The sequence below is a fragment of the Nothoprocta perdicaria genome, unplaced genomic scaffold (assembly GCF_003342845.1).
Source record: "Nothoprocta perdicaria isolate Ctin4 unplaced genomic scaffold, notPer1 scaffold_330, whole genome shotgun sequence".
Taxonomy (NCBI): Eukaryota; Metazoa; Chordata; class Aves; order Tinamiformes; family Tinamidae; genus Nothoprocta; species Nothoprocta perdicaria.
In genome coordinates, this window is record NW_020455567.1 from 569,450 (window position 1) to 581,476 (window position 12,027).

Below are 12,027 nucleotides of genomic sequence, written 5' to 3' on the forward strand. Positions count from 1 at the left end.
CCCTCCACAGATCTCAAAACACAGTAAGAAGGTCCCACAACTTACTTTGCATACACTAACATAATACTACATATTAGTACCAAAAAACACACTACATTGACTCAGAAAAGTCAGCTCTTGCTACTCACACTTATTAGCAACTCACTCATGAGGTAGACTCACTGACTAACCACATGTATAGAGCAAGGTGTTATTCACAGAGCATAAGGTGAACACAAAGAGCAGCTGTAGTGACTAASTTTTGAAGGTGAGCACCTGGCAGAGCTGGGTACCACCGGTCACCTCAGAGCTGAGGGTGGCATTCTCACTTCCAGGCACAGCTGTATGTTGTGGACCTCTATTCACACTAACTTCCATTAGTACCATTTAAAAGTAGAGAAATGTAGCAAAAGGAGAGTTTTATGCAGATGACAAAAGAATGGAAATATTCATATAGCCGTAAAGGGGAATAAATCACAAACAAGTGCTGATGATTCTTCCACCTTCAGCTGAAGACAGACATGAGTTTTGTCCTTCATACTGCAACACAGAGCAGTTTGCTGCCATCCAAAATCCTAATTCTTTCCATGTGTCATTCTGTTGCCTTGGAGAACTGGTACAAGGGATGAATTTGAACTCTTCTTTTTTAAAGACAAAATACAGTATCCATTGGGAGAAGACTTTATCTCATCAAATCAACGAGTCCAGTCTTTGAAATTTCTCTTTAATTTTTGCTAAAAGCAAATAAATAAACAAACAAACAAATAAATAAATAAATAAATAAATAAATAAATAAATAAAATCTACTACAAAGCAAGCACAATGTACAGTCCTTCCAAATCCTGGACTTCTCTGTAAATACCTCCCCAGCTCATCTCCTCCTTTGAACATGACTCACTGGCACAACTGTGGCTCACCAGTTTGCAGCAAAGCTCATGAGGGTCTGCTTTAATGTCCTGAAAGCCATGTTCTCTAACTACTTTTCATTAATACAAATAAACAAGTTTTGGTCTTAGATATCTTGGGTACCCAAAAGAGCTGCTGGTGAATTCCAAGGTCATCTGACTTTCTTTTACCCTTTGGAGAGACAGCTCTGCTGCTCTTACAAGGTCAAGAAAAAAACAGCATTGGTAGAAGATAAAAGCCTGAAACACAAGAAAAATCAACTAACATAATTATACAGGAACTGTAATTATAAAAATATTCTCCACCTCTGACCTCATTACAGGTTCTACAAGACTTCAAGTATAGCTGTGTGGGGAATGGGGGAGAGAAGAAGATAATGCTATTTTCCTTTGCCAGATGAAGGTCATTTGGAGGGGTCTGATATTTTTATTGCTATTCTTTTCTTTATTTTGTACAATGAATTATGTTCTGTACAGCAGCTGTTGTGATTGTATTTAAATGTRAGTGCTCACTTGGTCACCAACAAAAAAATGTCCTATTTATTGTTTTGAAGGTTTTTTTGTTTGATTTTTTTTTCCTTCCACTTAATTTAACTTAATTTATAATTCAGTGGTGAAAAACATAATCTTTTATATTTCTATTTCCTATACAAACTACTTGTTTTACATGAGTCTATGAAGATAATGACCACCTTTGACTGAACATTTCACGGCAATAAAATCTATGTTGATTTAACCCCTGATTTGYCTGGTGCATTAAAATAATCTACATTTCTGAATAAATGAGCAGAGAATCCTGATCAGGAATTTATCTTATTAATTAAATATGCTTAAATATTAATAAATTGGAGGATTAAATATGGGGTTTATCCCACCTAACAATACCTACTTTAAATAGGTATGTTTTCTAAAGATGTCTGTTAAAGACATTTTTTTCTTGATGTACCAAGAGAAAGATATACAAGCAAGGCAATGGATCATGGCCCTAACCTAGACGATATGACTTATATTAGATTAGTTCCTCTCAACTGACCACAGCAGAAAACTGATAACAGACCAAGTGATTCTCCATTGGTGCTTGATGAAGTCTGAAAAAGTATCTTACCCTGGATACTTGATATTTAGATGCTCAAAGTAAATTGAAATTGAATGGCATCAGAAGTACCTTACCCACGACTGAAAAAGAAGACTGCGACAATGCTGTCAATCTCATCCACATCTACACAATTTCAAACTGATCTTTTAACCTTCTGCACATAATCTTGCCACACAGTTCTATTTCAGATTCCACTTCAGCTCAGTGTTTGTGTTAACTACCAGTGCTCCCATTTTGAATTCAGGACCAAGTATATTGACTCAGGGCTTGAGTCTCCCTAGGCAGAAACAATGAGACACAATAAAACTGTRTCCTGATGTAAATCATTTCCTCTTGCATCTTTGGTCTGAAGTAACTCCACTTTGTAAATTAAGCAAACTTTCCAAAACAGGTGGATCTGAAAAAAAAAATGCTGAGATATCTTCCAAAGTATATATATACTTTTCAGTGAATTTCATAGACATCTTGCTTCAGACATGCTTGGGAATCCAATGGCAACCCTGTGTTATTTCAGTGCTTGCAAAAATGACTTTWTGAGTAATTTAGAACAATGAGACACTAAGGGCAAAGCCACAATGGTAGAAGCTTTGAAAGAATTCAGGTGAAAAAGGGAAGCAACTTAGAAAGTAGTTCTTACATATTCAAGCCTTGTTTATCCACTGCTTACCTCAGTTCTCTAGCAGATGAACTCCCGGGAGTTAATATCCGTCTAATAATCTGTGAATTTCATTTCCTTGGTGCCATAGTGAATTCCTCTAATCTGTCCTATATGTGTTCTTGTCTAAAGTCAGAAGAAATATAACCATAAAAAACAAAATCTGTATTTTAACTATAATTGGAGAGGTTGGCTGTCTCATCTTTCTTCAGTTTAGTGTGTAAGTTTTTGCACTTGCTGCAAACAGAAAGAAGATTAAACCACTGAGATCTACAGAAGTTCACTGCCAAAATACGTGTCAATACACACAAGTATCCTCCAAGTAGTAGAGGCTATAAACAATATGCAACATGCAGCATACCATACAGATAAGGTGAGAGGAAAAAAAAATCACTTGTTAGATTTTATATAAAAAATGAGTATAAAAAGTTAATGCAAATTTTTATTTAAGGTGAGAGACCCAATCTGTGAAATACTGAATATATTAAACTCCTAGAATTAATAAAATCAGCTAAATATATACGATAATACTTACCCCTCTGTTCAATGACAAAACCCCCACTTAAGCTAGAAAGCTTGATTTTTCACTTTGATGAAAAAAAAAGTTTTGTTTCTAGATAAGCTACGGAAGCCTGAACTTCAGGAGAGGAGACGGATTAAGCCAAATGGCAGACTGTCCCAAGACCTTCTTGGGAGAATCCCATACAAAAGAAAAGCAGGTACTCAATGCAGTCTTTGCCTTGATCTTTACTGGTTTCACCTGCCTTCAGGACTCCCAGGTCTCAGAGACCAGAGGGAAAATGGTGATTGGGGATAGTCAACCTGGATTTCTGAAGAGGCAATGATGTTTAATCAATCYGACAACCTTCTATAACGAGATAGTCCAGGGCAACCTGCTTAGCTGATACAACACTGAGTGGGGARCATAAACCCCCAGATATTTCTTCCAAAGCTTAGGATTTGGGGTTTCTGTGAACATTCGGGGCTCAATCGTGTTGCCTGCACACAGAGAAAACAGCAGCTTTTGAGATAACTATCTTGCCTAGCCTCTGTTTGCTTTTCCAAACAGGACTTCTATCACATTTTCCAGCCTTACTCAGCTGCCTTATATATTCTTGTYCAGAAATCTATGAAGCACTGAAAAGAATGATTGTCTTGCATCAATTTTGTTTATGTCTAGGTGCATGGCCAATGTTCTTCCACAGCACATACTCAAGCAAAGTTTCACCTTGTGAAACTCATGTCTTCTGCTTCTAAAGTCTTGGACTGGATGTAAAATGCCAAGAAGATGAGATCCATTACCATTCCCATCCAGAGCCATCTAGTTTTCATATATTTTTGTTAATATACATCCAACAAAAATATTAACGAAACACCTTGGGCTATGTCATTATGGCCAGTGGAATTAAGGAGTTATCAAAGCACTGAGCCTTTGCCAATTAATACATAGTGTGAAGCCAATAATAAAATTACACAGGAAATTAAGAATCGTCAGTAGAGAGCGTATTAGTGGAAGATGATTTTCTTTGAATAAGTGGTCAAACGTATGCTAGTATTATGATTTCATTGTGAAATTCAGATCTGGAAAATATTGAGAAAAAAAATGAATCCTTAAAATTTCTYTATGATGTGAAAATAAAAAATGAAATAAAAACAAACAGAAGATCCTTTCCTCACCCAAAAGCTGTTGCACAATGTACTGGGAAAAGAGGTAGCAGAAAAACTATTTAAAATGTAAAATAACCATCGTGATTCAGATGGAAAGGGATTAGGACATCCCTTCACTTCCATCATTTAAGATTAAAAGTAGAAATGCTACATAATGAAAGCATTTCTAAAATCTGTCTTAGAAGAAAGTAATGCCTATAGTTGACTGAAGACATTTTGAGGGCTGCTTAAAAAGCAAAGTATACTGGTATAACAGAACACAGTTCCTGGGATTTAATCTCATCATTTTGGAATAGAGTGCAGAGAGAGAGAGAGAAAGAGGACTGATTCAGTCCTTAGTCTATTCTTTGTTATTGCCACAGCACTATTTTGGTGGTTTCTAACTTTATTCTGCCTTACACTGGCCTCCTCAGATTCCCATTTGTCTACACATGCAAAAACCTGTTCGTATCAGCCATAAAGGCCATAGCAAAAATACATCAGCTGAAAGCCAAATAGTCCCAGCTGAAATTCTGACTCATTATTTACTCAGTTTTGTTTGCTTGTTTATTTGTTTGTTTTCTTAATACTGCTAAACAGTATCTGGACTGTTCTGTGGTCCTGAAGACTATGGTGGCAATCTGGCCATGCTAGTACAATTAAATTTTCACAGATTTCAAACTGTGGWAACCACATTTAATGAGACAGACACAAAACAAGAGGGAGAGATCCCTAGCTTGTACCTCAGAAGTATTTTTCATCAAATTACCAAGGAAGTGGTAGACTCCCCATCAATTAATGTCTTCATAGGAACATTGAATGTCTTACTGCAAGACAAATAGACATGAAGATCAAGTGATCTAGATGTTCTTTCAGCTCTTTCAAGCAAAAAATAAATGAAATTAAGGGCATATGGAGCAGTGCATATAGTTTAGATCAGACAAATGTATTACTCCATCTATTATTATGTATATATCTTAAGAGGGAATGATACAAAAACTAAACCAGAAGAAAATGACTCATTAGTTTATGAAGAAAACTAAGCGTATTTTAYCATTTTTTTAACATTAGAATAAGTGTTCTAAAATTACGATGTGCATCGCTTGTATGTCCCATATCGTATTTGTAAGCCCCATACTTCACAGCTTCTGGACAGAATCTGAGGTAATCTCAATGAGGTGGGCATACCTAGGAACAAAAATATTCATCTGAAATTCATATGCACTGCAGTTTTTCAAGATTTAAGAGGAAGATGAATCAGTCCCACCTCACAAATGAACCCAATATGTTATTAAACATAGCATGGTGTTTGTCTACAAAGTTGATCTACTTAACAAACTGATTTAAATAGTAATTACAATAATATCAAAGCTAGAAGACTCAGACAATAGGAATATATTCTGCAATCCTAAAGGACTTTTTTTTTTTTTTTTACATTTTAATAATTCCAGGATTAAAAAACATCTGATTCACTGAACAACACTCAGAGATAATTATGGAAAGTAGGTCTATTACTTACAATGTAGAACAACGTACTTCCTTTTATCTCCTGTAAATGCTGGTTCAAAGTGAACTTCCTAGCTTCTTGCTTTCACCTAGTTACAGAATAACCTGAAAGGAAATACTTCCTTTTATTTTCAATATCACACTACATCCTTGATTTCTAGTACTCAGTGCCTTGGGGCCTTCTTGATAATCRTATTCTGCCCTTACTTGAGTCAATATCAAAATCCCAATGGTCTTTTGAAGGTCCAGGAATAATTCTAGACAACTCAGTATATTAGGAATTTTTTGTCCATTTTTCTAGAGGGCCTTTCCTTGTACATATTCTGAAATATTCTGAAATATTCCTAGAGCATCTCCTATCCACAATCTGTCGTGCTGCAAAAGCCACAATGCACAGTTGGGCAGCACTCACTCTGCTCCTAGGAGTACCGTGTTTCCCATGAGTAGATGGCTGACTACATCTGACTGATACTGACTACAAATTCCAGTTTGTATCTCTTACACACTTTAGAAGTGACTCATATCATCTGTAAAATTCTTGGGAAGTTGTTATTTTCTCTATTTCAATTTCTTCTAAGAATACATACTATTAGTGTGAGTGTAAGTTCTAATTTTCTATTCATTTTGAGGGAGTGTGTTAGAACAGGGGATGGAAATATCTCACAGYGTCCTTAAAGTGGGTTTTTTTTTTCCTTACTACTATGGACTATCTTGTTTTCAGCACTCTGTATGAAAGCATAAAAAGTTACTCTTTTCTTTTGACTTCCAGATTCATAAAACTTCAAGAATAAGAAAAAAAATACTGTTCTTATGTGAAATTTTAATTTTAAACTATGTCTGAGATTTCCTGTAGATGTAAAAACGTGTGGATGAAGATATAATGGAAATTACCAATGTAAGAACAGTATTAAAACAGACTGCCTGGTTTAGGAACCTGTATCTCACAGAGGTTATTGCTAATGCCTTAGAAGAAGAAGTAAAGGAGTATAATGTACTAAATACTAATCAATAAGATTTTACAGAAAACTGATACTGTCAAATGAACTTGTTCATCTTCCTTTTAATGAGAATACAGATTTGATTGACTTCTAGAGCACATTTAACTTCTAGCACAGGGATACTGATTGCAATTATAACAATTAGACAAAATACTAAATGCAGTAAATGGATCTAAATTCAGYTACTAAATGATGAAGAGAAAATAATGACTAAACATGCAAACTTCTTGTAGATTTTCCTGTTTCAGTTTCTGCTCTAACATCAGTTTGCCTCCACATCAAGTGAGAATAGTTGCTATTATTGATGATAATGTTTGTAGGTAACTGAAAGCTTGTGGGAAAACCAATGAGGAGGACACATGCACTATGATTTGCATTTTTTGCTAGACTGAATGCTACTAAGCAATTTCTTGCAATAGATTAAGAATGAATTTGCATAACTAAGAAGAAAATACTCAGCCTTTCTTTATTAGTTGATGTGCTACAAGTGCAGTGGCTCTGAAAGGGAATTGTTGGTCATTGGGGACAATCCAGTGAGCATGATCTTGAGCTTGGTACATCCTAACAGAATATTTTACAAGATTTACATTTGACTGAAACACTATCAGAACAGAAAATGGGGTTGTATTTTCATTAGACATAGTTATTAAGAACAATTCACTAAGGTAGAGAGAGATTGCAAATCTTCAGTTCTTAAGAGTAAAGGATGAATTGGATTACTGTTAACACAACAAAATTAAAACAAGACAAACTGCAGCTCATTCAATAGTTAATCCATGGAGGGTTTTCTCTGCATGTTCTGTAGGAGTCCAGAACAGGTGATAATCCCTGCTTTTGTTTGATGAAGCTGTGAATATTCACCCTTCCATGACTGTTTTCACAAGATTCAAGAGACAGATTGGTGGCTCCACTTCCTATTACTTTCATTTTCAGAGAATGTGCAAATAGAAACTCAGAAGGAATGACCAAACAGGCATCATCCTTCATTTGTGCACCAATCCTACATGGCATGGGAGGGCTTGACACTTTACTGAAGAACTTTACTGAGTGCTGTTTCTGCTGTTGTAAGAYGAATCCCTTCTATTTTCTTCTCAGACAAGTTTATTCCTGATGTTGACACTTCTAGGATGTGCTCGATTTCCTTTTAATGTGCTGTGTTGTGAGGACAGCTCATTAAAAGRGAGCAAGCTGTGCCGTAACTGAGCTGTCAACAAAGAAGATCCAGATGAAGTCAGGCACACAGGATTTGGAGAAATATTGGCAGAAATGGGAAGCAGCACTGGTCTCCCAGACTCCAAAGTGCCCTCTCCACCACACTGGTTCAGGTCTCCTCTGTGATATTCTCTGATAAAATCTCTTGGCATAAGCAGGAGCTACAACTTTTTCTACCATCTACCTTGGAGGAAAAAATGACCATGTTGAACTTCAGCGATGAATGGTGGCTAAGAAAAAAATATTTGCAAAACTGAGCTGTGATTCCAAGATCCTTTTATTTTTAGGAATATTGTGATCATAGTTCTAGGATTACCATGTGTTCTGAAGATCAAAAACAAATCTGATTATCAGAAGGAAGGTGCTTATATGTTTTTACAAATTACATTAATGTTAGCTAAATCAGATTATGAAATAATTAATATCTATTAATTTCATAATGGAAGGGGGAAAAGGTTCCAATTTTCATTTTCAACTTTCCCTTTTGTGATACTGAAGAAAAGAAGGTTTAATTTCATTGCTTTTAAAATGATTCATTTATATTTGCTCATTCCCATGTCTTTTAGGTAGGAAACACTGATTTGTATTGTGCCTGTTTAACTCATTATTATGAAAATGATGATATACAATTACATTAGGATTACAACTCCAAGCGACAGGTTTATATTACCATTCACATTACATCCTAGCACTAGAATAAATATTGTATGAAAGGCAGCGAGGATGCTATTAGCCTAATTTTGACAATTTTCTTGTTCCAACTTTCTTGATTCCAACACCTGACTTCTGTATTGCTCAGCTCTGCCTCTGAAGCAAGGTAGATATATCCAAATTGTTTAGTGGGAGGAGTTATTACCAACTCATGTTTGGGAGGTGTCTGGAAGAGATGACATGGGCCAGAATCATACCAGAGATCCTGTTAGCAATTAAGCAATTGGATAATTAACCAGAAACATTCCTTGGTATGGTTCAGTTTGTTAGCACAGATGCAGCTGAAGATGTGAAGATATCCAGATGTGAAGAAAAGCAAACGAAAGAAAAGATCTTCTGCTCTTTACAGCTCTCTTTCCATTTATAAAGGACAATATTTCRCAGGCCATACTAAGGACTGGAGGGCAGGTAGGTACCACATGTAGATAAACTGAGTGACATGAGACCTTAAACTCATTTTTAATTGTAACAGTAAAAATTCAAAAAAAAAMCCCTCTATTTCTTATAATAGAGAATAAAGTTTTCCTTAACATCACTGACTTTCAGTATATACCAGTATGTGCTTACTGACAATAAATAGATATTTAATAACTGCAAGCTCAGAAAAATAAACAAAGATTTGACATTTTAAATTCTGCTCTTTAATTTGAACCTATCTGCTACTTCATATCGAAAACATTTCCATCCTTTAAAAAAAAAAAAAGCAGAGATGTTATCTTTTAAAAAAAAAAAAACCCTCTTATCCATCACTCCTTTCCTCTCTAATTCTCCAAGTATCTAACAACGTTACAGTTCCTTCCAAAAATAAATCAAAGAATCTCCTCTTTTTCTCTCAGCTGGAAATACTTACCAGGGTATCTTCAGTGTCTCCTGGTGGTGAGGACTGGGATTTCCTTAATCATCCTAAACTTTTTGCTGACATTCAGGGGAAAAAAAAAAAAAAAAAAAAAAAAGGTCTGATACAGGGAGGGAAGGCAGAGAGAAAGCCTCGAAACAAAGACTGCAGAAATGTGCGCTCCTACAATGTCCTCAGGCATACAGTAACAGGACTAGGGCTACACAACTAAAAATGGCCCAAAGTTTGCCAAACACACACTTATATCCACACCCCTACAATGGGAGTGAGGAGAAGATAATTAATCAGGTGGTGAGTTGCTGTTAATAACTCTTGAGTTGATAGGTCTGAGTCTATCCGATGGAGCAGTTTTACTCTTCCTCTCAAGTAAAAGGGCAGGAATCAGTGAAAATTGTGCTTGTCTTCAAAAGGATATTTCTAGGCCTCCTTTCAAAAGCACATAGTGAAATGTTCACACCAGCCCTTTTCAAAGCATTGTTCTTAAGATACTTCGTATCTCTTCTAAGAGAATACATTTTAGACCAGGTTACTGTCCTGGTTTTGTCCTTCCTGGCTACAGACAAGAGTATAGGATTGGATACCAACCTCAGGACAGCATGATGTGGGGCTCTGTGGCCAAAGGTGACCCCGATCTCAAATCCCAGGGTTTGGGAATGGCCTGAAATCATTGGTATGGATGGGGAAGTGGAAGGGAGGTCACCACTAATGGGAGATCCAGAACATTTTTCTACAGGGTTTTAAACTTGGTGAAATGCTYGAACTTGTCTAAGTGGCTTCAGTTCATGTGACTGCTCTTTTCTGGCCTGCTACAAGCCATTCCTGGCATCTAAGTAAGCTGTCAGAAGCAAGAAGATGTGGAGATGCCCCTGATAGAAAATGAATGCTGATGATTTGGGAGAAAAAAAAATAAAAATAAAAAAAATCTCTAGCAATCTTTGCACATGTGATGGAGAAAATAGTTTCAGCAGTTAAGATCAAAAGTTAGGATTTTTTTGTTGTTCTTTTGTGTGTGTGTGTGTGTATGTTTCCTCTCCTCTCCTCTCCTCTCCTCTCCTCTCCTCTCCTCTCCTCTCCTCTCCTTTCCTCTCTTCTTCCATCCTATTTATATCTTTTTTTCTTTCTTTCTCTATCAAACTTTCTCTTCTTTTGAAGAGATGAATCTTAACATTATTCACAATAAAGACAATGAATTAGATGATTTTTGTAACCCATGAAGAAGCTGGCAGTTACATTGTAGCTTCATTACATTAACAATATCAACATTATTATATTTTTTTCTCCTGGGTTAGAAATTGAAAAAAAAAAAAAAAGAAAAAAAAAAGAAAAGAAAAAAAGATAAGGCTTTGTTTGTTTGCTTGTTTGCTTTTAAGACTGTGTGCTGAAATACACAAGGGAACGTATGGGAAAATAAAAGACATGGGAGAAAACTGTTAGTTTGCAAGAAAAGGTTCCAAACACAGCAGAAAGGATAGAATTTTCACTCAAAAAAAAAAAATGATTTTACAGGAGAGCTGCCAGCGAGCAGCAGAGGGCGCTAAGCTAACCTGATTTATTTTAAACCTCTGCCAATAACACATACTTACATACATACATGCAGGAGAGGATATACTTTATGACAGACACAAGTACCCGCTCTTACTTTAAAAGGCAGAGGATTCCTGAAAGTCTATTAATAAAATATAAGTATTTGGCTATTGGATAAATGGCTATTAAAAAARAAGACGATACACCATATGAAATGAGAGCGTAATACTTGTTGAGTAAAAGTTGATCCTTTTTTTCTGAATTTTCACCAATGTGTTCATAACGGTGCTGAAGCTCCTTTCCTTCTTGGGCCAGCTGTTGACGGACAACTAAAGGAGATCATAYGAATATTTTATTTAAGCTCAGCACTGCTTTTAAAGGTACAGGCTATAATAAAAATAAATAAAATTAAAATATCTGCTTGTTTACAGTATCGAGCTGCAAACTTTGAGCTGCCTGATAGGAAGCTGCAGCTCCCTGCCTCTATACAAAGCACACGTGGAAATTACCGTGGTAGCACTTGGCTGCTTGTAGTGGGCTGGTAATGCGCAGAAATCCGGGGGATGGAGCAGTTTTCGGCAGGAGCCGCTGCATTTAGCGAAGCCCCATCAGAGGGCGCCGCTGCCCCGCTCAAGTCCAGCGCACGGCCGCGGCCCCTCGATGCCCGCTGGCTTCCCGGGACCCCGCAGCCAGGGCAGGGGACATCCCCATGGACAGGCAGTGCTTCGGGGAAAAGTGTCCTTAAAAATAAATATATAAATAAGTAAATAATTAAGTAAATAAGTAGTAAAGGAAAAAAAAAAAGTCATATGAAATTGCACGAAATTACGAAATTGCAACTGCGATGCTGAGTTGCAGTGCTCAGCTCATCACGGCAGAGCTCCGGGGAGTGTATTGCAAGTATGACCAAAGCATTCTTCCCCATTTTTTTCCCTTTT